The sequence below is a fragment of the Pantherophis guttatus genome, chromosome 8, assembly GCF_059756535.1.
Source record: "Pantherophis guttatus breed Tessera chromosome 8, ASM5975653v1, whole genome shotgun sequence".
NCBI lineage: Eukaryota > Metazoa > Chordata > Lepidosauria > Squamata > Colubridae > Pantherophis > Pantherophis guttatus.
In genome coordinates, this window is record NC_142070.1 from 31,919,830 (window position 1) to 31,944,229 (window position 24,400).

Here is a 24,400-nt window from a genome sequence, read left to right on the forward strand (position 1 = left end):
CTGAACAGATTGCTACCCAGACCATATCATCTTAAGCCGCCTCCTCCATCCACTATGGATTGTCCAAATGAAAGGTCTTGAGCCAATGTAGGAGGGAAAAATTGCTTCCAGAATGGAGCTTCTAAAGCTGTTTGGGGAATACAAGCTGACAATAAGACAGATGTCAGGGTTCTGACCAATGCCCTAATTAAATCCCCCTTGCCTATGGCAACTTGAGAGCAGGCCAGGGATGCTTTGCGAGTTGACAACAGAGGTGCTGGCATGAGGACATATCCTGTGGAAATGATTACTGGGACATCTTTGCTACAGACCAGGAAGATTGTATGGATGTGAACTATGAGTTTTCTCTGCAGAAGCATTATAGATTTTATTTTCTACGCAGCTCTTGTCATTGGCTCATTCTCAGTCTTTGCAGCATGTTTCTAAGAATATTCTCTAGGTGAGAATTGAGTTTGCCTTTCTAAATTTCTTGGTGGAAGAGTAAGTTAAAATGGAATAATAGATAGTAATAGTTAAGGGCAAAGTGGAATGATTTCTGGGGCATGAAGGTAAACAAGATCCTATCAAATGTTCAACTTCCTAGAGAATGGCCTGACTAGCATGATGAAAAACCCAGAACCTTTACAAAAAAGTGTAGTCAAACAGTTCTGTGAAAAACAATGCAACAATGTTGCCACCTGAATCTTTGAGGGAATATAAGGTGGAAAATATGTAATTTTCTCTGTGGGCAAAGAATGATGGATAAGAAATATCTCCTATGTTAAGTTAAAGGGCTGCTAATGCATTACAGCAATGAGACAGCAAGAGTCGATCAAATCTGTCAGCAGCTGAGAAACATGTAAAGGCCAACATTATATTGGTGACTGGGGTTGTAAGAGAGTTATTGTCAGCCTGCCATTTTTGTTATTTTATCAAAGGGAGCCTGAGCATCCAGTGGCACTGCAGAGCATGGTCAATTTAGCTGTGATGTGACTGCTTAGATGCTACATATTATCATATGTGGTGGACTTGTAAGAAAGTGAAGGCTTTTTGGATAAAAATTTGGTGGGTTATGCAGAATGTCTTGGGGAGAAAACGTAATTGTAAAACTTTTTCAATAAAAAAAAAATTAGCTGGCTGTCACAGTGCAGTCACCTACTTTCCTATATTTACAAAAGAATTGTTGGTTTCTATTCTAACTGCTTCAACCAAACCTTTGTGAAATTCAATAGGAGAGATACATGTAGCTCGGGGTTGAACTGTGGAGTTCTCGGTGCTCTCTGAGCTTGGTCATTTGCTTACAGACATTGCATTATCTCACCACATTCCCAACAACACTTGGAGGGACAGCTACTATATATAAAACAGGGAGAAAACCCACATTTACTAGCACGGATGATGATTCTTAGTTGGGTAATGAAATTTCTGTGAGCAACCAACCTAAGAGAGCATCAAGAACTGCATTATGATGTTTCCCTTTGTTCATGAAGGCCTTTTGAACGTGTAACGATAACAGAATTATAGGAATAGAAGAAAATGGGCATCCTAACTCCTCTAAAATAACATCCGCATGTTTAAAAAAACGGGGTATTAATCATTGATGTTAGTGAGAATTCAGACCAGTTGTCACAATTTAATGGCAACTGTGCCAATTGGCATTGCTGCTGGATGTTTTTGCACTGCATGTAAAATGCAGAATTTTATCCAGAAGAGCTGATGCAACAAAAGTCTGCCCTCTTTTGTCAAGTTTGTTTCCCTTCCATTGATACAGTGAACCTCAGATCAACCTCTACTTGATAGCAACTTTAAGAAGTCTTCTTTGTGTTATTAGCAGAGCTGTGCAGGGAGAACTTGTTAGTTGTCCAGCAACCCAATACAGGTAGTCCTCGACTTACGACCACAATCGAGCCCAAAATTTAGGTTGCTAAATGAGACATTTGTTAAGTGAGTTTTGCCCCATTTTACAACCTTTCTTGCCACAGTTGTTAAGTGAATCATTGTAGTTGTTAAGTGAATCTGGTTTCCCCATTGACTTTGCTTGACAGAAGATCGCAAAAGATGATCATATGACCCCAGGACAGTGCAAGCCTCATAAATATGAACCAGTTGCCAAGCATCCGAATTTTGATCATGTGACCATGGGGATGCTGCAGCGATCATAAGTGTGAAAAACAGTCATAAGTCACTTTTTTCAATGCCATTGTAACTTTGAATGGTTACTAAATGAACTGTTGTAAGTCGAGGACTACCCCTACATAATTGACTGTGATGCATGGAGATAAATACTTATAAAGAACTCTAAAGATAGCAAAGATTTCTTCCTTTCAATGCAAAACCTGGTCTTCTTTGTTCCCTTTTATTCCTAGCTCTTTATTGTCTGTTATGCTGATGATACTTTCAGCAAAGCAGCAAAAGAGCTTAGATTCGGTTACGTTTGGAGTCATAATGACATGATTTTTAATGTAAAAAATATTTCAAGGTCTAAAAACACACATCATTTGCTGAAAACTCATCAATGAATAGATGAAAATTATCAGATGCACAGAGCATAAATATATCCCATGTCCTCTCTAAAGTAGCCTCAGAAGATTGGAAATTCTTATTCTAGGCAGTATTGTGTATACTACAAATTGCAAAACTTTTAATCCAGGGTTCAGCAACCTGCAGCTCCGGAGCTGCATGCAGCTCTTTGGGCCCTCTGCTGTGGCTCCCTGTCAGATGATCCCACCACTGGCTGGCCCCGCCCTTCACGCTCCCCTCCCAGGCACTCCTCGCCTGGCCTAAAAAGGTAAGGGTGATGGCGGGGAATGGAGAAGCGGCCAGTGCAGAGACAGAGAGATACAGAGGGGGGGGGAGAGAGAGACATAGAGAGATACAGAGAGAGAGGGAGAGGGGAGGGAGAGAGGGAGGAAGGGGAGAGACAAATAGATACGTCATAAGGATTTTGTGGTTCCTGGTGATTTTTTAATAACTGGTTCTCTGCCCTAATGACAGGCTGGGTAGGTGTGGCTGGGGGGGTCATGTGATTGGTGGAACTGAGTGACATCGAGTTGGCCACAACTACCCAGGTTTTGTGGCTCCTGGTGTTTTCTTTTCTATGGGAAATGGGTCCAAATGGCTCTTTGAGTATTTAAGTTTAGAGACCCGTTTTAATCCATTACATCACAATTCACTTTCAGATGTCCTCTTTCACTCTTTCCATTTACACACAGCTAAAAATGGGCAAATTGCTAACTGATCCAATTTTTCTCTGGTGCTGTCCACATTCACATTTGCTCTTTGCCCTATCTACTGCCACATTTAGAACAATAAAATGAATACAATATGAGTCATTTGCTCTTTGAAAAGGTATAGTTAAAATATATTCTATATTCCCTCTAACATCCTTTACCTTTACACCTGAATAATTTCCAATTAGCACATGTGTGCCCCAGATATAATGACATAATCTGCAGAGAGTGGATTGTTTACTTTTGGTATAATATGAAATGGAAACTCGCCCATCTGCTAAAAAGGATCATATTTTTCAAACCATAATCAATGAGGTTATGTATCATGCTAAGCTAAAATCAAATACTGTGCATGAAGGCTACTTATTCCTGGTCTTTTTGGAAAAAACTTCATTTTGGGAAACAGATTGAAGAAAGCAATGTGGGAAAAAGATTTATTTACAAATAAGACTTTCTTATTAACAGTAAACAATAAGGCAACAAAAGAGAATTTGATTTTAAAATAACCAGGATATTTTTTATAAAAATCAGGTTGATTGTAGCCAATTTGGAAATATTTCATCCTCACATTGATGCAAATATATAAAAGCTTGTTAATGCAAAATGCTGAATGCCATCAAATAGACATTAATTCCACGTGATGGTGGATTATGACCAATTCCCAGGTCAGATCCCACAGATAGGAAAAAATCCTACAAGCTGAAACAATCTTGCATTGTTTCAACTTTCAAGGGTCTGTACTATTTGAGAATGTTGCAAAAAATTGTCTTGAATTCTTCCTACCTCATCTCCTTATATTATTTATTTCCTGATTACTGATAGGTTGGAAGGCATCTGTTCCTTCTCCTGTTTTGTTTTGTTAGCTATTATTAGTGAACTCTTCAGGATTGGTTTTTCCTTGTAACTACAACAAGCTCTTTCATCAGAAGCTTTATCGGATTTAACTCTACAACTACAAGAATCTAGGCCCTAGATTCTAGGGCATTTCAATGCTGTGTGATAAAAGTTCTTCTGATACATTTGGGCCCCACACTGTCCTGCAAGATTGTATAGATTATGACCAAGTCATAATATTTTATAATTATGTCTCATTAAAAAAAAATCCTATATTACTATGGATTAAATCCTATTATTTTCCATTAAAGAGATCCGAGATCCTAGGAATATCAACCACAAGATGATAAATTGATACCGTCACATATACCACCTGGTTTGATATTTTTTCTTTTAGGCCAAAGAGAAATATAAATGGAAAAAGAGACTGATTGTGGGAGCATTTCCTACAATATCCATGTATTCTCTTATAAGAATTCAGCTTTGTCATTATGGCAGTGTTTATTCTAGTAGTGGCACAGTCTGTTAATTTTAATCAGAATTCATGTATGACTGTACTCACACTGTTTATATTTAGTACTAAACAACCTATGACTTCAGAGTCATTTCAGAGATACTTCCTTACCAGATCCCTCCAAATCTCCCATTAATTCCTGCCAGCTTCCCACAGGACTGAATAGAACCAGACACATAAGAAAAACAATGGCAAAGCTTCTAATGTTTCTGCTTTCCCTGAAAAAAGTCTTTAAAGATTCAGGGAGATATTCAGAGATGTATCTGCCTTGAAAGTAGGCCATGTTGAAATGTATAGCACATGCCAAGAATTGACCACAGGAAAATATTTTAAGACATTTTATATTATATCATAAAATGTTTTATACAATTTGCCAAATTTCAATTACACAAGAGTCGTGGGTTCTGGATTTTAGACACCTTAGTTCAAAAACTGTTTCCCCATAATGCATTGCTTCACCCAGTCAAAGCAAATGGAAGACTTTTAGTAGTATGTGAATGATTTTTAGGTTCTGTACTATATGCTTTTATTTCACAAGTCACTGTGGGAAGACTGTTACATTAAAAAAAGTTTTTAAAGTAGATTATTTGAATACATATTTTCTTCGGTGCTTTTCTGGCTCCCCCTCGTCACAAACTTGAGAATCCTTGACTGCAAATTTCAGTTTTTTCACAGAGGTTCAAAACAGAGGCTGCTAGAGAGGGAGGAGGCAGAAAAAAGGCATTGAATGGGTGGGATTTCTTTACACTTGTATGAAACAAACCCCTGTTTTCAATGAAGTGTTTTTAAACAGTAAAATAGGAACATTAATTTCTTAGTGATATTCTGAGCAGAAACACTTTCTGTAGATGAACTTAAAATACAAGTAGGTGTGCTCCTCCATGATTTAGTTATACTAGCAATGATATTTTATTAATTCTAGCACCAATTACATTGAATATGAAATAGTTTGACATAAGATCTAAAAAGTTCTTGATGGGAGTTTAAATCAGTCCATCTTGAATAATAAGCAAGTTCCTTAAATTTGTTAAGACATTCCTAAAGGTACACCCAGCAAAAGTTAGTGGTCCCATTTTTTTTTCCAACTAAGTTTGACTTTAATTGTCTTTGTCTTATTAATGTTGCTAATGATATATGACACATGGGACTTCCTACTGTTTGCATTCTCCAAACTATAAAAAGCTGTTTGGAGGCAAATTTTCTTGTTTTAATGTTTGCCTTTGGAAATGCTGAGAACATGAATTTAAAAAATCATTACCCTATTCCAACCTGCTACAAATCCTGAAGCAGCAAAAGTCTTACCTCCATTCCATTTGAAGAAAAAAGTTTTATATTTTTGCTATAGAACTAAAAGAGAAGAGAGAAACTGACAGAACTATTGTCAATTTCATTCCTAGTCAGGAAATAGACATAGAAGGATGCAAAACTGTCATGCTAGCATTTCTCCTGCAGGGCTTAAAGCTCCAGAGTAAGAAGAGGACTGAGACAAGAGCTTCATCCAATGGAGAAAATGTGCCCTATAAACTCTCAAAATATCAACATCTGCAAGTGGGTTAAAATTAAATAAAGCATTTTTCCTGGCAATAATAAGAAAGTGAAATGATGATCCTCCAGAGGAGAGCTCCTCCTGTCTGCTATTGACATCATTTACAACACTAAGATACGTACTTTCTTGGGGAGTCGGGATGCTCAGTGAAGAGCTAATCTTGACAAAGCCATTAAATAATGTACATTATAAACGATGATTTCCACCTGTTGTTCAGATGAGTTTTCTGCATTTGTGGCTGCAACCAAATTTTAGTTTGATGCATCGAATTCTTCACTGCTTTATATGTTTGTTGTTGTTCAATTTTTCAGTCACTTTGTGACTTGAGTTCATTTCCCCAGGATTTTTTTTTACTAGTAACTGTAATATTGCCTTCATGTAAGCTTCTGTTTGGATTACCAATATCTCTTTGTTTTCTTTCAGGTTCTTTTTCTAGTGCCTTTGATTTTACAAGAGTCTTTTGCAGTGACTCCTACCTTAATTTTATATGCCAAAATATTTAAGCTTGAGCTTCATTATTGGTGCTTCCAGTGACTAGTCTGGTTTTATTTCAACTAGTGTTGAATTATCTATTCTCCCTAAGTATTTTCAGGGATTTTTTTCAGTATGACAGTTTAAAAGTACCAATTTTGCTAAACTGGAGCAACAGTGACTTTGACAGTATAAACCTGGTGCAATGATGGCCTTGACAATATAAACCTGCATTTTATTATTTGGTCTAGATCTATCATAATCTTTATACCAAGGAGCAGACATCTCTTTACATTATGGCCATTATAATCATATTATGAATGAATTAATTTAAGTGGGTTTTAAATGGTTTTAAAGGGGTTTTAGCTAGGGGTTTTAAATACGGCCAATGCTTTAAATTATTTTAAATTGTTTTTTAATTTTTGTGTTGGTATTATTTTATCGTGGCTATACATTGCCCTGACTCCTTCGGGAGAAGGGTGGTATAGAAATGTAATAAATAAATAAATAAATAAAATATGTAAATGTAATAATGTACTTTATTAACAAAACAAAAGAATTGAATCCTATTTTGTATTTAGTAATTTTATTATTTATTTATTAAATTTATTTGCCACCTATCTCACCGTGGGGCTACTCTAGGCAGAAGTTTGGTAGAATGTCTTAACTTTGCAATGTTATATCCTTAATTCCAAATGTTTTTGCTGGGAAGTGATGCTAACAGCATGCCACAATAATGTTGCATTATGTGTATGTTTATGTATATATGCAGGGAGGGGAGACCATGCACATGTGTATTACGGGGAGGGAAGATATTCAAGCAAAAGAAATTGGCTGCATACAGAAAACTTCTGTCAAATACTCAAGACCATAGCAAATAGGGCTTCAGGAAAAGAAAGCATGGTAGATTATGCAGAAGAACAGAACAAATAGTTAACACTTGACATAAAAGAGAGTTGATTTATACTGCAATTTATTTTAAAAATAAAAGATCAACAAAGGAATATAACATTTCATGAGGTTAGGTTCACAGAGCAATATTCACAGAAACAGAGAAGACATTCATTCATTCATTCGTTTGTTTGTTTGTTTATATTTTTATGCCACCCATCTCCCCTATAAGGTGACTCTAGGCGGCTTACAGATAAATATGCAGAAGAACAGTGGAAAATTTGAGGAGTTCTTGCAGAAAGATATGAATGCACTGAGAGCAATAGTAATGTTTTTGTGAAAAAATGGAAAAGTTGGATTTTTGTTAGTGTGGAGTATGAGGATGATATACAATCATCCAATACAATAATATTTTGTTTAGATATGCACTGGGTATTTTAAGCAGAGAAGCTGGAATCTATAGCATGTTTTATTAGTTCTATGCTTAAGATGGTTTACATTTAAGGTTAGTATAATATGAAGGACTATGTATAACATACAGGGCTATATTTGATTGTTTCTGGAATTGTTTGTTTAATTATCAAATGTTTAAGCAGTTAATATGCTGTACCACTGTTCCAGGTATGATTGCTGGATCCTCCTAGATCTTGCTTCTATCCTTTGATCTGTGATTCAGCAATGGTTAAATGTGTTGGGTGAACATGAAACTTTGGGTAGAATACTTTAATTTTTAATGTTCTACTAGATTAATTAATTAATTTAATTAAAATTAATGTGTTGCAAACTTGACTTCAACTCTGGTTTACAGCCACTAGAAATAGATGTGTCCTGTATTTGGAAAACATAATTAATCTATGGAGAGTAGTTTGGGAACTATACATCTTATACACTCATTTGCATGATGTGCAAATACAGTTCATATTTTGTGGCTTTTTAATAGAGCTGGATGTAGCCTAAGTTGGTGTTTAATAAAGGTATGAAGCACATACTCAGGTAAGCATGGATAAGGTAAAGGCAAATATCGCTATGATTTTTGAGTAATTCACAACTAATTAGGTGTTTAATTAGCACTGGTAGAGTGGGCATTTTTTTTTCTACAGATCCCTATGCCCTGCACATTGTCACTCATGCCCTTGTGACCTCCAGATTGGATATTTTACCCAATATGGCAGAAAAGGTACTGTCAGCTGGGGAACGCAGAAAGACAGACATTGTTATACCAATCATGAATGGAGCCCTTAGAACAATACCTAAGGACTTCCTCAATATCTAGAAATATTGAATTTATCAGGCCCAAACACTCTAATTTTACATAAAACCACCGTTTTTGGAACTGCCTAAATTCTTAGACGTTACCTTAATAATTCTTGGGCTAGGACTTGAATTATTTTCCACAAGTCCTGGATTACGAATCTAACTGTAGATTACCCACACATAATAAAGTCCAAATAGAATGTGCAAGTAGACCGAAGGAGCTCAGTACTCACTACTATCATACTATTTTAGGTAAAATCATTGGTACATACAGTACATACCACCACACACAGAAAAAGAATAATGTTATTATTTTGTTTACTATATTTCCTTAATATTTTTTTAATTATGTAATTTCTGAGTGGTGCATAGTTTATCCTTTAGCCTAATTATGGGTTACTTGAATTGATGCAAATTAAGTTTCTTAGAGGAATTTTACTGATTCCTGCCAAATACAGTCCTGCAGCTGGAGGGTGAACTGCAGAATGTAGAAGTAGAGCTTAGCTTGTAATTGCCAACGACTGATGGAAGAATACATTCTTCCCAATGAGTTAAACACATTCTTCATTGCTTTCAGTTTTATTTCCACTAAATCCATGTATACGTTACAAAGAAAAATAGCTTGATTAATATACACTAACTGGCCTTAATATCTGGGCTAGTCTACTGTTTCTAATCATCCTAATGTAGACATCTAGAATTATGGAAATTGAAAAAGATAAAAGCTCCAAATAAAGAGTGGAAGGAAATTCTATGAAAATAGTAGGATGGTTTGTAATTGAAAATGTGTGCCAGAGAATGAAAAAGAAAGTATACAGAAGAAGTAGTTATTACCTTTCAAAATTGTAGGAGACAACAAAAGATGTATTTCTAGAGTAAATATGGATAATTAGACTGTGGTCTTAGTGCATTTGTTTTTCAGCATTTGGCTATGAATATGAAAGAAGTACTGATCCTCAAATGTATACAGACTTTGTAGCCAAGGAAGCTTCCTGGAAAATATACCTAGGTGCAGGTTTTTATTTTGTTTTTTTTAAAAAAACCCATAACTTATTAAGATGTTTTTAAGTTAAAAAAAATAACAAAAACTAATAATAAAGAGAGAATAGAAAATAAGTTAGAATGTACACAGAAATCGCAGATAGAGATGCAAAACAATTAAAAAATATAAAAAGAAACAAAAACATAAAAAAAGAATGACCTCTTTTGCAGCAAATATAAAATTAAACGCGAGTTAAGCTCTTGCTCTACAATTACAATGTAACCTCAATTTTGTAATCGTCTATAAATACTAATAATAATCCAAAGCAGGGGTGAAATGCTCCCAGTTCGGACCGGATCACCCGATCCGGTAGTGATGGCAGCGGGTGGTTCGGAGAACCGGTAGCAAAAATCCCTGTGTCCCGTCCCCATGCCCAGCTGAGCCGCGCAATCATCAGAGGCTGGTTTTTTTACTTTTAAAACCATTTTTTCTACAACCTCTTCAGCTGAAAAAATGCTTTTAAAAGTAAAAAAAAAAGCCTCTGATGATTGCGCGGCTCAGCTGGGATCATCAGAGGCTTTTAAAAGCATTTTTTCTACAACCTCCTCGGCCGAAGAGGATGTAGAAAAAAAATCCCTTTAAAAGCCTCTGATGATCCCAGCTGAGTTGCCTGATCGTCAGAGGCTCCTAAAAGAATTTTTTTCTGCAACCTCTTCAGCCAAAGAGGCTGTAGAAAAAATGCTTTTAAAAGTAAAAAAAAAAAAAAAAAGTTGGCCACGTCCACCCAGTCATATCCCCCCCACCAAGCCACGCCCACAGAACTGGTAGTAACAAATTTTAGATTTCACCCCTGATCCAAAGCATATGTCATCATTTCATTTTTTATTTCATGCAAAAAGTTCCAAAAGGGACCTCCAATTTAGCCAATGTCTTTCTTCAAATAAGAGCTGTCACTTTCTACATTATAGCCAATTCCATCAGCTTTGTCAACCTCCGTTTGTCGAATTCTTCGGATATTGGGCCAAAGTCATATATAACAACAAAATACCATGCAATTTTTCCAGACTTTTGTTCATCAGCCCTAACAAAAATGTATCTTGTCTGAATTGTATATTGACTGTTTGAATTAATATATATGGTATATATTTCAGTTCAATAATTTTTAGCTTTTTTACTAGTCCCCAAATGTGGTAAAAAGTTCCTTGTTGGTGTTTATATTTCCACCATATTATCAGATCCATTATGCATTTTTGACAATCTCTGTGGTGATAAATACCATCTATGCATCATTTTATAGAAATTATCTTTCAGATTGTAACATATTATAAATTTTCACTCCCTTTGTCCACATATTTTCCTATTGCTGTATTTGTATATCATTTGTAAATTTTTTAGCCCACCTTATCATGCAATCTTTAACTTGTTTGTGAAAATATATCTGTGTACAGTTTTGAAACCATAGGTATGTGTGATTGTATAGAAGAGACTGAAGCTTTAACTGACTGTACATAATAACAGTGTCAACAAAATAGGGTTCAACCAAGTTAAATTATTTAGCTTGGTTCAAAACACTTTTCTTAGCAGTTCTTGAAATGTTCCAGATTTCCACTTTGGAGTCATACTTGATAGATGACTACAACATATCACATGTGCAAGTAGGGAATTTCTGCTCAGTCTGCCCCTTTCCACTAAGCATGGGGTTCCCCCACTCCCATCCTAGGCAAAATACCTTTTGCTATCCTAGGTGGGAATGGAAAGGGCAGTAAAATAGGTACAATTTCATCAGTGGTAACAGTAAAAACTGAACGAAGTTAATGATCTTCTATGACAAAAAAAAAGGAAACTCTTAGTTTCTATTTGTTCCCAGGCAAAACCAGAAAACGACTTAATTTTCACTAGCAATGGCAGAGGAAAAGAACTGTTTTATGCTTTTTCGTGAGTCTAATAAAATCCTTTTCTTTCAATAGAACTGTTTATGAGTGCGGGTTTGAGGAGGTTTTACAGGCATATGTAGTTACCATGTAGAAAGATAATACTATTTTGACACTCTGGCTTTTACATGATTTTTATTTTTGAAAGAATGCACCAGGACAAAAATTTGGGAAACTACTAGAATCAAGAATGGTGTCTGCAGTAAAAGATTAGAATTTCAGATTTTATACTTTTCCTCCATTACCATAATTAGACTAGGTGTGGGTAATTTTTGAACCCTAGAGCAGATCAGCCTTCAGGTCAGATCTGGTTAGGGGACGCAGGAGACACCTTCCTGCAAACTCGTCTTCAAAGAGCAGTGTTTATATTATTATTTATTATTAAATTTGTCACCCATCTCCACCACAAGGTGACTCTGGGCAGCTTATAAGGTTAATTATGTTATGTATGTGTGTTTCAGGAGGTGGGGAAGATTAGGTTTATACTTTGCACACTCTCATGCATATAACAAACTGTAAATTTATAAAATCAAGGTATAGCTTTTTGAAAACACATCTTGGAACATTAGCAAAATTAGCAAATCAGGCTTCACTAGTAAATACTAAGAAAGTCAAAACACTGTGTGCTGTATAGGTATCTCTATATATATTGCCTCTGACTTTCATAAAATCCTGGAATTGCCATTGCTGCAGGAAGGATTGGTTTTGACTTTGAATACAGCCAGTAATACCAGGCAGGAATGCCAATTGTTGCTTAGACCAGAAGCAGGAACCAATGTTAACCTAAATTTAGAGCAACAGCTACTTTTCCTTTGCTGGCTGGATAGTTACGATGTAGTTGTCTTGAGCTCTCTGAACGTGTACAGTGGACATTCCCACCCCCCAAAAAAGATTTCAGTTTGTTTTTCAATTGAATTATATAGCCTATACCCGTGATGGCGAACCTATGGCACGCGTGCCACAGGTGGCACGCAGAGCCATATTAGTGGGCACGCCAGCTCAGCTCTGGGGCACATGCGCGTGCCGGCCAGCTGATTTTCGGGCCTTCTGGGCCTACCAGAAGTAGGGAAACAGGCTGTTTCCTGCCTCTGGAGGGCCTGGGGGGGTGGGGAAGGCCTGTTTTTTTTTCTTACCTGGCTCCAGATCCTCTCTGTGTATCTGGGAACGGCGAAAACAGCCTTTCCCACTTCCTTGGAGGCTCTATGGAGGCTCAAAGGGCCCATTTCCCCACTCCCGGTGGGACAGGAAGTGACATTTTTTCCTGTCCCCAGCCTCCAGAGACTCCTAGAGAGGCTCCTACAGACTCCTAGAGAGGCTCCTACAGACTCCTAGAGAGGTTCTGGAGGCTGGGGACAGCAAAAAATGTCACTTCCTGTCCCACCGGGAGTTGGGAAATGGGCTTTTTCAGCCTCCGTAGGGCCTCCAAGGGAGTGGGAAAGGCTGTTTTCGCCGTCCCCAGATACACAGAGAGGATCTGGAACCAGGTAAGAAAGAAAAACGCGCCTACCAGGCCATCATCTGCCAGGAGCGGGGGGGGAGGGGGAGGGGGTTGTGCACACATGTGCGTGGGCACGTGCGCGCGCAACCCTCCCCCGCCCCCCCCTCTCCTGGCACGCGATGGCAAAAAGGTTAGCCATCACTGGCCTATACGTTATATTAAAAGTGGAAAAAATTCTGAAGTGGTTTGTCATGGTCTGATTTTTTTTAAATCTCAAAAACCTGGCATTTAAACACGGGTATGTAGATTTTCTATATCTGCTATTGTGTTCTTTTGAATTTTTGCATGAATTCCACCAACCGCACATAGCCCTAATCACTAAGGTCAAAAGAAAGACCTGCAATTCCACAAGATAGGCTTCCACAAATCAAAGATCCTTGACCTAATTGCTAAGAAACATTCTAAATATGACATGTGTACCATTCAGGAGCTACATTGTTGAATGTGAATCAGTGGTGAAATTCAGCTGGATCTATCCGGATCACGTGATCCGGTAGGACCGGCTGCAGGAGGCTCCACCCACCCGCCTGGATGTCATCACATCCCATTTTTGACCCTCTGCACATGTGTGGATGAGGCACGCGTGACTGTAGCGAGTGCGTGCGCACGCGTGCTCATATTTGCGAGCCGATAGGGAAAGGTAAGTGAATTTCATCCCTGATGTGAATGTTTGTCATCACTTTGGACACAATCGTTTTAAATGGAGGGAAAGACTGTATATAAACTATTGACTGTTGTGGAACAGCATATATTTGCTTATATGGATCAGCCAGACATCGGAGCCTATATTAAAGTAAACACCTTTGCAATGTGCTGACATTTAAGTTTACTGGTTTTCTTAAGGCATTACTTTTGCAGGATTCAGTCTGTTTTGATTTATTTTAAATCTTTAGCATTCTAAAAGCAGACTTTGGAAAGCCTTGGAGAGACTATATTCCTATTGATCTGATTAGCATTAACTTGATTGATGATATGATAGATTGTGCAGCAGCATACAGCTGTTCAAGGCAAAAGTGAGAGAGAGAGAGAGAGAGAAATAAAAAGTGAGGGTGGGCAGAATGGCTGCTCTATATGAGTGCCTATGTGAGCTATATTTAGTTTGGCTTCAGGCTTCTGCCACAGAAGGTATTTGCTACATGGGATTGGACAGAAATGGGAAAGCTTTTGGTGATGTCACAATGCAGCATATCTTCTGATCCCTCTCTCTTTTGCCTCCCATTGCTTTTGTTCCTTATAGTGGCTGCCAAAAAAAATATTATCTGGCTGACTGATGGCACTTTGGTCTACAAATGGAGGCATTAAAAAGACAGTAGAGGGAATCAATTCATAAAGCAATTAAAAGATCATTAGAAGGTAGCATTTGACCAGAACAAGATGTCTGGAATCTGAAACAACTATTTGGGGCTATTGTGACATATCTTTTCTGTCCTTGCTGATCACAAGGAAAAACAGAGCCTTTCCCCATTTGCACCTAACTGTGATGTAAATATGCCCTGGCCCTATATTCTGTCTGCTATGTTCCCCTGGTATTGCTCTCGTATCATCCTCAGATTATGAATGAGACAGGCAAAAGTATCTTTAGCTGTTCCTGTGTTAAAATAGTGTTTTATTCATATTCCAACACCACCCAAGGACAACCTCAAGGTGTATTAAACCTGTTACGCTTTCTTACTTCTCCTTTGGAGGCAAGACAGTTAATGTAGAGGCAACAGAGACAGAGCAAGAATTAGCAATAGTGTTAGTATATGCTAGTCTAGTTTGTTGATGAATGAAGTTAATATTAAAAGCACATCAATTCAAGCATCTAAGACATGTATTCAAATCCAGAAGCTCCAAGGTGCATGCAGACCATTCCCACAAAACAGTCTAATAATAATATTAGAATTTTCATGTATGTCTACCTAAAGCAGGAGTCTACCACCTTAAACACTCGAAGAGCCTTTGGACCCTTTTCCCACAGAAAAGAAAACACCGGGAGCCACAAAACCTGGGTGGGCGTGGCCAACTTGACATCACTCACTCCCACCCAGTCACATGACACGCACCCCCAGGTTTTGTGGCTCATAGTGTTTTCTTTTCTGTGGGAAATGGGTATCTCTCTCTCTCTCTCTCTCTCTCTCTCACACACACACACACACACACACACACACACACACACACACACTTCATCTCTCTCTGTCTCATCTCTCTCTTTCTCCCTCTTTCTCTCTCTCTTTCTTCCTCTCCATCTCATCTCTGTCTTTGTTTTTTATTTTGTTGATGTTCTTTCTTCTTCTTTGGGTGCTTTTTACCATATGATTTAAGTCAAGAGTCATTTCAGGTTCCCCGATAAATGAAGCTCTTTCCTTCCCCTACTGTGGCTTCCTGCCGACTGAACCCACCACTGGCTGGACCCGCCCCTCACCCTCTCAGTCACTCCTCGCCTGAGAAGGTAAGGGTGATGGCGGCGGATGGATACTCGCTCCATATTCCAGAGGAGGAGCGAAGCGGCCCTGTACTTGCTTCTTCTTCTGCCTTTGCTGGTGCTGCGTGCACCTCGGTTGCTCGGGCAGACATGCGACTTTCTCTCCACACTTAAATTTAGCACACTTCACAATGGGGGAGACGGCATCCCCTGCTCCTCCTGGAGCCTATTAAAACGCAGAGCATCGGCTGCAGCCGGGCCAGACCAGTATTGCAGGGTGGAGATAAAGTCACACATCTCCCTGAGCGACCAATGCTCCTCGTCGAAATGGGCTCCAGGAGGAACAGGGGACGCCTTCTCCCCCAATAAATGTAAGTTTCCCCCGATAAATTTAAGTGTGGTGTGCAAGGAGCTGCAAGAGCAGGCCATGGAGGTGGCGAGAGCACCGGCATCAGCCGCAGCTAGGCTGGGCCAGTGTCTCAGGGTGGAGAGAAAGTTGTGTGGCTCCCCGAGCAATGGAGGTGCGTGCAGCACCAACAAGGGCCGGAAGAAGAGGCAAGTACAGGGCTGCTTTGCTCCCGCTCTGGAATATGGAGCGAGTCTCCATCCACCGCCTTTGCACTTTCTCAGGTGAGGAGTGACTGGGAGGGGAAGGCGAGGGGCAGGGCCAGCCAGTGGTGGGATCCAGTTCGGCAGGGAGTCATAGCAAAGGGCCCAAAGAGTCACATGCGGCTCCAGAGCCACGGGTTGCCAGCACCCAACCTAAGGAGACCCAATTTGGTGTAACGATTAAGACACTAGGCTGGAAATGAGACTATGAATTCTAGCCCCACTTAAGGCACAAAACCAGGTGGGTAACCTTGGGCCAGTCATTCTCAGGCAGTACTCAAATATTGCCAAGAAAACTGCAGGCATTAGTCCAGACAGTCAATCCTGATTCAAAGGCGTGCCCTCCAAATAGTATACCAAAATGCAATATAAGCAGACAACAGTAACATCAGAATAATAAAAAGTGTTTATTTGTGTGTCAATTTAATAATTTCAATCAATTAATTTAATCAATCCAATCAATTTAATATTCATGATTCAATCTCAGCATGACCGCATTTTAAAATGATACTTGATACTGCAATCAAAATGAATATTTCTTGTACTTTCATTAATAATGTAAAAAAAAAAGTTTCAAGACCCATTTAAACTTAAGTAGATCAAACTCCAAATGTAATTTTAGAAGAAATCTATTCCAAAAAGAAGGGGCTTAATAGGAAAAAAACTCTTAAAACATGTAATAGCCATTCAACAGTGTCAGGAAGGCCTGTTAACAAACTGCTTCAGTAATCCAAACAATATACCACTATGGCACAGATTGGTTTAATAGTAAGAAAATTCTTTGCATGTATAGAAGATAAAAGCTGGAGGTTTTGTGGTTTTATCAATGAAAAGTTTTAAAGAATGTTTCTCCTTGATAAGAACCCTTAATTCTTGTTCCAGTGGTGAAATCAGAAGCTGAAAAGGAAAAGAAATGGAGGAGGCAAGAAAGGACAAATGGGATGAAGATCAATAAATTTAATCTTGTCTGAATTTAATTTAGATTTGTGGAAACACATTTAACTTTGAAACGGAAGATCACAACACATATCCATGACCACAGCAGAGAAGAAAAATGTGAATTGAAAATATGATAGTTGAACTTAAAAGAGGAAATCAAAGAATTCAAAGACAAATTATAAAAGGCAAACAAAAGTGGGCATGAAATCAAATATTGTAGCACATCCACAGATAAAGAAATGCAAAGACCCTTCCATGTAAGGGGGGTGGACATGTGATGGGAATTATAAGACTGAAAGTAAAAAAAAAATCCAATGTTGTCAACACCTAATGAACATAAAGAAAATACTAAATGTGGTGATGAAGAATATCAAAATGGCACAGAGAAACCCAGCAGCTTTAATACTTATGGCTCTCTTTAGTCACCAGAACATTAATGACAACCTGAGCCATACAAAATCCTGATGAAAATGGGTTCTTGAGAATATTTTCAAAATAAGAAATTGAGAGAGAACCATTTACTCAATAATCTTAAGGAAAAAGAGAAAATACTGGATGAAAATTAGCATAAACTAAAACATGGCTTGTAAAAATAGTTTTTCCCCCTGAAAAAAGATAGTTAAGAATGAGACAAAAAAGGTGTCTGTGTGTAAAAGAATCCAAAGAGCACAGCAGATAAAGAATTTGTGAAGCTATTTTAGTTATTGCTACTTCATGTCTGAAGAAAATAAAAAATTGCACGAGGAACAAAATGAGGAAAAAACAACTAATTCTGTGCTGTTTTTAACAGTGCTTACCCCCAAAACAAACAATGTGATGGGAATGCATGGATGGATGGATGTCACCCTTTTAAATTATATTTGTTATCTTTAAAACAAATTTAGTGGTTGCCGTAGCCCGCTACTCACTTATTTGTGCTGGTCTTGTTCACTTTTTAGGATGTACAGAATCACCCAATGTTCCATTTCAAGACCAAGTATAGTCCTCAGCTGACAAAAGGCCACATACCATAAATCTAAGATTTATGTGGCAATAATCAAGGCTGCAAGGGTTATCTGTATAAACCGCAGTGTTATATATGATAGCACATTGATCAAGTATGTTGGAAAGGTCAGAGAACAACACATATATTATTTCATTATTAATTGGTGCACAGGACACCGTCTTGTACTGAAGAAGACTCTTGATTCATTTAGTCCAGTAATGTTTGTGACTAGTAGCTGCTTTCCAATATTTTCTCAGTCCTATGGAAGATTAGATAGGAAATTCTTTTATGCACAGGAATTATCTATTAAACTCAGTACAGGATTTTCAGTATATATCTAGTTTTAAAGTTTATATGCCAGCTAAAAGAAAAATGAGATTTGAATCAGGACTTGTCTGATTCAAGCTTTTATCTCTTGTGGGGGTTTTGGCTAAGAATGTTGTTTTTATTCACAAGGGAAAGAAGATTTGAGTTTTCCTTTTCGCCACTTTTAATTGAAGGACATATTTGCATGATTGTTTTCCAGTGTAGGTAGTCCCTTGCTCTATTAATACCTCTTTACTCCTGGCAAGCAAGCAAAGGCCTGGAATAAAAGAAAATTGGATTTCAAACTGGTTTCTAGCTTGGACTAATAGTTGGTGCTAACATTTAAGAGGCACAGATAATCCAGTGACCCCCTTTTTTGTTATTGCCGATAACTACATGATTATTTTTTTAAAAAGCTAGGGTTTTTGGGGGGGGGATCAACTTTATTGCATCCTTACTTTCTTGAAAAACAATATACCTATATTGTCCTTATCCAACATTTTATGTAGCATGACATTTATTATAGGGATAAGGCTTGCTTTCCTCTCCATCCACATTAAAAAAAAAGAAACTTAATTTTATCTTTAGGTTAAATCTAGTAGAATGCGATTTACTTATATTTTTTAAATTGTGATTAATAATTTCAGTTTTTTTCATATTTATTGTTGCTTGCCTTCTGTTTTATTTGTAATGTGTTTGCTTTCTTATTTTTATACTTGCCTAGACTTTTAAACAATACAACTGAACTGAAAGAAAGTAAGGTAAAAGTCAATGTGTGAGATTCTGTGTATATGTTTTCTAGTTGATTGCCCATCCATTACATAGAACAAATATCATTATCTTGTGTCTGGAATATCATGCTAGAATTACTATCTAAATCTAAAAGTGAACTGAAGCATGCTTTATCTCAGTGGCCCCCCACCATTTGGCCACCAGGGACCAGTTCCAGAGAGAGGTTTTTCCACAGATGGGAGGGGGGCATAGTTTCGCATGCTGCCTGCATCCCACGGATGTGGCTTCGCTTGTTTGCATGGCTTTGTTTCTGGCATGCCATGGCCCGGTGTCAGTCCACGGAACGAGGATTGGAGACCCTTGCTTTATTTGTCAGCGGAGAAAAACCACAAGTCCTCTGTTTAAGTTTCTTCTCGGCTTTACTCCCATGTTCTCTTTCACTTTCCTATCTTGTCCTATAGTATGAATGACTCTCTCTCAAGGGCTGAGATGTGCAAGGACTAAGATGTATTCTAGAGGGCAGAGTCCATCAAGACTTTATATTGGAAAGGATTAAATTCTTTCGCCCTTGGAATTAAAAAAAGTGCTGTTGGAAATGCCACAGTTAAATTAATTTTCAAGACAAGGCAGAACAACCTGTCATGAGACACCTCCATCCCTGACACCTGAGCTAACTTCAAAGGGAGACTCAGTGTCTTTCCTCTAATGTTTAAATGGTCTCATTTTATAACCTTCTGTAAAGATGCCAATGTCAGTGATGCAAACTCTGTTTTTGTCAGCAAAATACTTACAAAGCAGCTTTTTTCAAGACTTTACTTTGATGTGTGGTGGGCTTTCTGTCTTAATATTATTTGCATATTCTGACAATTCAAGTGTTTCTATCAGTTGTATCCTTCTAGGAATCCATGTTATTATTATTATTTCTGGGCAGCCTCTGGAATTATCTTATCTACAAACTGCAAACATTTAATATGCAGTTTATTTTTGTGGCATTTTTTCTACATTTCATCATCCAATGATAAAAAGCATACTTTCCTATCCCTTTCTTCAAGGTGTTGCCACTGATTGTTTATTGCTCAGGTAGAGTTATAGTCCTAAGGCAGAAATGATATTAAATACTGATGGCATTTTGAAAAAGCCGAACCTCCCATGAAAATAATAAAATAAATCCTGCAAAGTCACAGAATAAAATAGCAACAATCCTTTCAAGCAGATAGTACAACCAAAATTTATTTTGCTAAAAAGTTAGCAGAAGTTCAAGAAAACAAAGATACTTTATTGTAAACTAGTAATTGAAAGACAAAGGATCATTTTTGAACAGGTTTTGTCTCTGATCACCACTCATTTCAAAAGACAGACGCACCATGAGAAAATTCTCAGATAGCTATTTCTATAGATGGACAAGTTTTGCAAATAAAATTAACAGATGCTTTGACGGTTACCTCATATGATCTTTGTATTTGTACTGCCATGACCTGAAACAGGTCAACCTACCATACATAATGAGTGATAAAAACAAGTACACAATATCTCCTATTTTGTGTTATTTTATATTTATTTTTCTTAGATAGTTGGTCTATCTAACTTATCTAGTTTTAAAGCTTGAATACAGCCTGTCTACTATCTCCACCATGATTTTGATATGAAGTGCCTTCTGTTTTAAAGTTTCAAAGGAAGCATGTGCTGTCTATGTACTAGTTTTTGTAGAAAAGTATGTGATAACGTTGTGCATAGAGGGATTTTTTTAATCATTAATCAATGCTGAATTGAATTTGATTTAGCTCACAGTGCACCTCACAAATCCTGCACTAAAAACATTTTTCTAAATATCATTTGAGACTGCATTTGTACAGTTCAGTCTGTACTGTTCTGAAGAAGAATAAATGTTCCCTCTAAAGTGTGTTAGAATAAAAAATTATGGTGTGAACGTGAAAATGTGTCGTTATGGCTGCTGCTTTTTGAAGACCAGACTGATCTATTCTAATGACCTCCTTCTCTCCTTCTCCATCTCTCTGTCATTCAGCCAGGCATAAAAGGTAGTTGCAAAAGCATGAGAATCATTTTCAACCAGGTTGTTGGATGATGATTGACAGTTCTTTTTGCAGTTACATGCATCCAGAACATGAGCATTTGTTCAGGTACAGCTTGGGCATTTACCAAGTGAACCTGTGACTAACAAGAGATCTAATATCAAACTTCTAAAACCTAGTGCTACATATTGGATCGCAGAGACAATAGAGAGAGATACATCAAAAGGGTCTCTAATGAGTCCTGATTTAAAAGTTATAGGATATGGATACTATTCCTGAACTATCACAGACACATGTAGACTACTGAATACAGAAGAAAACTCCTTTTTTTTTTAAGGCAGGCAATGACAGACTGTGTTGCTACGTATCATTTTTTTCTGACCCCCTCCCCCACCCATGCTTGCCTTGCAGGAACTCTGGAACTCTTTCCCAGGGTTTTTCTTGCAATGGTAGGTAGGCAAGGTAAGGTCTGATCTTAGCATTGAAAATCCCATTTCCTCACCTATAAATCATTGCTCAAGAGGGGGGAGGGGGGCAGGTAGCTTTGGGGAATAAAACTGGGGAAAGGGAAGATGTGAGTGGACGACAGAAAGGTTAAATAATTCAACTGTGTATTCTTCTCATCATTCTGGAGTATAGATTTGCACGTCTGAGAATATGAATGCTTTTGCTTTTGTAAGAAAGCTCTTGCATTCAGCCTTTGTAGCCCCTTTTTCTTTCCTTACCTCTACCTCTTTTCTCCAGAAAAATATCACTTCTTGCGCTTCTCTGCTCCTCCTTCCCAGTCCCACCACACAGATTATGCATTGTTCAGGGTTAGAAATGTGACAGCCCGGCTACGTTTTAGCTTCCTGAGCTCATTAGTAAAGAGCAACATGCTCTCTGGAAGAAGTGTCAGGAGTCTCCTTAGCAAGCACTGTGTTGAATTGGGAAGCTGAGCCAGTGTAATGTGGCTTCAGTGGCGTGCCTGCAGCTCTCAACAGTGGCAGAAGAGTTGATTCTTTGTTTGGGAGGAAAATAAGGGGGGGAGATGTGGAAGCATTCAGAGCTAGCCCTTCCGTAACCAAAACATTCAGTGATTTTATGCTGCGAGCACTTCTGCTATAATCATGTGGGAATGAATGACCAGAGTGCTGCTCAGGAAGGAGTTGATGCATTGTACAATTTTCCCCAGCTGCCACCAGAAGAACACCCTCACACAAACATTCCCAAGTATGTTGTTCTGAACAACCTTTCTCTGCCTATGCCTAACATAAGGTTTTATTAATTCACAATACCCTGAGTTTCGCCCTCCATCTGTCATCTCACCTGCCACCAGACTGCTGTCCCTTCCGTGCAGTTAGCAAAACAGAAATAATAAGAAATCATTTCAGTGGTTCAGTGTCAGATTGGAGGGAGAGGGTGGAAATTATTCCCAAAGCTGCTGGCGAGCACGTTTTTTGTGTAAAGAGGCCTCAAACCACCGGAGAATTCCTGGATTGTCTCAGGCTGCTGTGTGTGATGTCCATCATGCTGTATGAACACCATCTGTTCGGTATTATACTCTCAGTTGCCAGGCTACCTGCTCTGTGCTGTAACACTTGACTGGCTGGCTGAATGTTAGCAGCATTATCCCAGAAGTACTAAGGGGGAGGAGGAGGGGGAGGGAACAGTAGTCATGATTAAGCCATCTGCAAGCACAGGGGAGGGTGGAAACGGGAAAAAAAAGGCAGAGCGCCCAGGGCAGCAATCAGTCACCAATAGGCTGACACAAGCCATCAAGAATTGGGCGCATGATGCCACCTGCTGGTGCATTGGAGAAACATTAGCCAAGTAGATGTTCTCGGACTTCTCTTAATCCAGAGCTACCTGCCGTTTTGATAGATGGGTGGATTTAGAAGGAAAAGTCAAATACACTGGCATCCCTTATAGTGCATGACCATTATGAGGCGCTTAAGAAGCTTTTAAAAATACTCAGAGCCTTATGAGCTGCAATAGATGCCTCTCAAGTTCTACTTGAACCTTACAGGGCAAAAGAGAAAATGCCATGTTGAATATGTTTTCTGAAAGGCACATCTCTTCCTCTGACTTTCTCTTGCTTGGCTAATTAAGTTCTAATGTCCTGTAATGCATCTTTGTTGTATGATCATTGCTATTGGTCAAAGTGATAATGAACTGGTTTGCTACAAAGATTTATTTCAGTCTCCTCTTAGGAGTTTTCTGGCCAAAGTCTGCAGGTAGATTGTTTGGTTTGAGATAGGCAGACAAGCACTCACAAGAATATTTTTTTTAAACTCATAAGGATTACTTTCTTGAATCCTGAGTTCAGTCATAACAAGCTTGCACTGTTTAAATCTCATTGGAAGTTTAAAAACAGTCCACTTTTAGTTAGTTTCTTCTAATCATCATGAAACACAGTGGATTTTTTTTTTGAAAAGTAACTACCTAGTAGGACCAGATTTTGCAGCTATACCTTTAATTGGAAACGTATCATAATAATAACCTTTCCCACAGTGAGTTTCTATGCTGAAGCCCTTTTCATCAACCTCATCTTACCTAGAGATGATTATGATGAGACTACGGAGACTGATTATATAGATAGGAAGAAAAACCATCTGATACTGCTTTGCTACAGCATGAGTTCACTCATTCACAATGATTGCACAAATTAATATGAAATTAGTGAATTGACATCCAGAACTTGCAAAAGAAGACTGAGCTTTGCTTGCAAGAGATTTTTAATCCAAACTCTGTGCTATTCCTCATATATATCCCGCATTTATTTTATTTTGGTTTATTTTTAAAAAGGTATATGGCCACCCAGCTCAATCAAATATATGTGAGAGAGGGAGAATACTGGAGAAAGTCATGATTAACCTATTTACATTTCATAAATCCAAGCCAGGAAAAACAAATCAAAATTTAGGTAGACTTCCAAATTCCTGTATCTGAATCTGAAAGCTGTTGATATCTAATTTCAGATTTACCTCTTAATCCCTTTGTCCTGCCTTTTCTAATTCTGGCCATGTTTCTAGATTTTTGGCCTTTACTCTTTGCTTGTGCTAAACGCTTTATTTGTTATTGTGCTCATCACCACTGACAACTTGTTAAGACTGATTTTCTAAGGTTAATCTTCTTTCCCGTTGGTAGACACTTATTGTAAAGAGAGAAATTCAGAATATAATGTGCTTTGCCTTGTAATGAATTATTCTGTATTCTACCAATTCAGAAAGTGGTTGAAAAATTCGCCAAGTTTGACACACATTTCATATTTTGCAAAACTGTT

At 38.1% G+C, this 24,400-nt stretch overlaps 1 protein-coding gene across 1 annotated transcript in view; it reads left to right on the forward strand.

The window, feature by feature from the left end:
- Window positions 1-24,400, forward strand: part of MAML3 (mastermind like transcriptional coactivator 3) — a 307,710-nt gene that overhangs the window by 270,431 nt on the left and 12,879 nt on the right. The window lies entirely within an intron of this gene.